The 3,238-nt window shown below is 40.4% G+C and overlaps 1 pseudogene; it reads right to left on the bottom strand.

Moving 5' to 3' along the window:
- Nucleotides 1–550: 550 nt before the first annotated feature.
- On the bottom strand, nt 551–1,294 carry LOC149166023 (calcium-transporting ATPase 2, endoplasmic reticulum-type pseudogene; annotated as a pseudogene).
- Between the last annotated feature and the right edge of the window lie 1,944 nt (nt 1,295–3,238).

The following is a 3,238-nucleotide window of genomic DNA, read 5'->3' as shown; positions in this document are numbered from 1 at the left end:
TCTTGATCGACTTTAAAATTTCAGCAGCAACCTCTGGTGTTTCTGCTACAATGCAAAGAGACCAGACCAAGGCATATAGGGTAATATGCCTTGGAAACTCCTTTTAAATCGCATGGGCTTCATTCGGCCGCATGCCTCTACAAAACAACTGGATAATCTTACCAATAGTGGAGGCACAAGGAAAATGGCCATTCTTGTCCATTTCTTCAAAAACACTCCATGCCTCATCATAAAGAGAACTCATGCAAAGTGCCCGAATTGTTAAGTAATAGGACTTACTTCCAGGCTCACATTTGAACTTATCAAACTGTTTGAAAACCTCTAGGGCCTCTTTGGCTCCCCCAAAACGACCCAGATATTGAATCAAAGTATTCAACACGGAATTATCAATAACTCCTTCGTGGTTTTTTGTGGTCTCTTCAATCAAACTTCTCAACAGATCCAGCTTAATCCCACCCTTATTATGCATAACTAAAATAAGGGAAGTCAATTCATGGGGACTTGGCACATAACTAGTCTGCTTGAATGCCCACTGAAGGAAACTAATTATTTAGTTTGTTTTAATAGCTGGGGTATTAATGACCTTGCCTACAAACTTCTTATTTAATTTCAAATCTAGAGTTTTGAGTTCTGCTACGAGTTCTTTGGCTTCCATGTTCTTTTTAAACAATCTCAAGCGGTTGGGTAAGTCTGTCAAAATGACTTGGGCATCGAGAAGGGCTGCAACACAACCAACCAGCCCACAACCCGAGCCAAGTTCCACACACTTTTTGCCTTGAGGATTCAACACATTACAGTCAACAACGTGCTCTTCCCTCTGCATCACATGATTATGTGAGTTTCCTTCCTTCAACATTCGAACTATTTCTTGCTTATGCTTAGGTTCAGCTCTGGAAAACACGCAACTACGTCCTCTTAAAATTTCTCGATGTTTGGCAACAGGAAGAGCCATAAACTCTCTTCCTATGAAGCTTCTGTCCTGAAGATTAACTTCTGGCTCAAAAATCCCAATCTCATGACATATGGCTTCTGTTGTATTCTTGTCATCGCCTGTAATAACCAACACACAAACTCCAGCTTCTCTGCAATCACTAATTTCTCTATGGACCTCTGCACGTGGAGGGTCCCTTATTCCTACAAAACCAGCAAAGATCAAATCACTTCCAATTGATGAGTAATTATCAAGATCAAGCAAAAGCTTGTGGGTAGGATGTTCCTCTCCATCATATGTAGAGAATTCATTAAGCTCTTCTTTATATGCAAAACCTAAACATCGTAGAGCTCCTGAAGTCATCCCTTTGAGTTTTTGCAGTATGCACTGTCGAAAGTCCACATCTAATTGAACAACTGTTCCATCTGATAGCTAAATCTTGGAGCTTCTCTCTAGCAGACTCTCAACTGCACCCTTCACCAACAATGTGTTATTTCCTACATTTGACTTAACAATAACCCCCATTGACTTGCGCATTCGATCAAACTCTAAAGTAGCAACTCTGTGTTCTCTTTCACTCCACCACTCATAGCAACCTAATCGGATTTCTGCAGAAATTGAACGATCATCATCCTTTCGAGCCTTTACATGCTCCCCCAAACCTGGTAATTTCATCTTTTCTACTAGCACCTTCAAAGCTACTTCAGTGGGAACGCCAATAGAGTAGTATTGATGACCAGTATATGTAATGCCTGCATCATTGCACAAAGCAACAATTTTTGCAATTGACTAAAGATTGGCATCCATTTGTCCTTCAAAGACATTCAACATGCCGTCCTTCAAGTTTTCCAGGCCTTTAGACATGTCAAGTAGTTTAAAGACCTTCTGTGGCTCTCTCTGACTCACAACAATGGTTTCCCCAAACTGGATAATTGCACCCATACCGCCAGCTACAGCCAACTTCCCAAAACACTGCATCCATTCCTCATTGTCAAAACTCTCAAATATTTCACTACATAGAACCTTTTCAAACCACATCAAATCCCTCACCATCACTTCTAACAATCTCAGCCAATGTGAAACATGCCCTTCCACATCAGCCGACTTCAACTTATGAACAATCTCAACAGAATTGTAGTTCAGGTAATAAGCTTTCATGGATTGAAAACTACTCTCAACAGTCCTAATTCTAATTTCCCGATACAATTTCAAGCATGCCTAAGCCCTACCATTTCTCTTAAGGAACTCCGCAATCATCTGAAGGCGTTCAATACCAAAAAATGCTTGTCTTGATTGGGGTATTTCACTACTTACCTTGAGGTCCCTCAGTAGGATGTTCTCAAATAGAATCAACATGAACGAGGACTCAAGCTTCTTCACAGCAATATCTAGCAATGCCCCCCCGTCATCTGGATTGCCTTTGCTTCCCAAGGCTCCAATACAGTCCTGTAACCTGCAGCTTCCATTCTTAGCTTCATTCTTTTTGTGGCAATCCTCCTAAGTTGTCATGTTTTCTACACTATCAATTTCATTAAGCAAATTCATTGGTTTAACTTCTTGTAGTACCACCATGGCATTGTTATTAGATTTCTGGTCTATACCAACCTCATCTGACTGTTTCCCCCTAAATAGAATTTCATCTATGAACTCCTTCTGCTATAATAGATCAGCACCTTCTTCCTCTAAAAGGGGTTCTTCATCATACTTCACCTCAAGAGTTTCATTCCGGTTTGTGACAACTTCACCAGACTATCCATCATCTTCTGCATATCTTGCAAACATATACAAACTAAGAGAGTTAAAATCACAAGGCTTCATTGCCTCATGTGCTTCCCTTATCAACATACCTTCGAATTGCTCTGAACCATGCCAATAGTCCATGAGATCTTCAGCTGATCTCTCATTATCCTCTTCACCCAATATTTCTCCTTGTTCTGGTCTACAAATGGAAACTTCCATTTCTACTTTTGCTTCTCTGAGTTCCCCTGGTTCCTCTTGAGTACTTAACATCTGCTCATCTTTTCTCAACTCTTCTACTATCTCTAACTTCACTCGCTGATTTCGATTTTCTCATAGCCTCTGCCACTTTACTCTTTTCCTCATGATCCAACCATACTTCTGGTCTTCTCCACTTCTCTGCAGTATCTCCATCAATATTCCAATATGGAAATCTAACTCAGCTTTCTCTTTGGCAAACTCTTCTTGACTCATCCTCATGCCATTTGCTTTGGCATATTTCCTTCTGTTGTAGCTTCTTTCTAAAACTCTCCTATGACTATCTATAGTCATCTTCTTCTCCTCTCTTCT

This window comes from Pinus tabuliformis, chromosome 5_1 (assembly GCF_031772625.1).
Source record: "Pinus tabuliformis cultivar Carrire ecotype Pingquan chromosome 5_1, CPIR1, whole genome shotgun sequence".
Classification (NCBI taxonomy): domain Eukaryota; kingdom Viridiplantae; phylum Streptophyta; class Pinopsida; order Pinales; family Pinaceae; genus Pinus; species Pinus tabuliformis.
The sequence above is the reverse complement of the archived record's forward strand: the minus strand, read 5'-3'. Positions and strand labels throughout refer to the sequence as shown.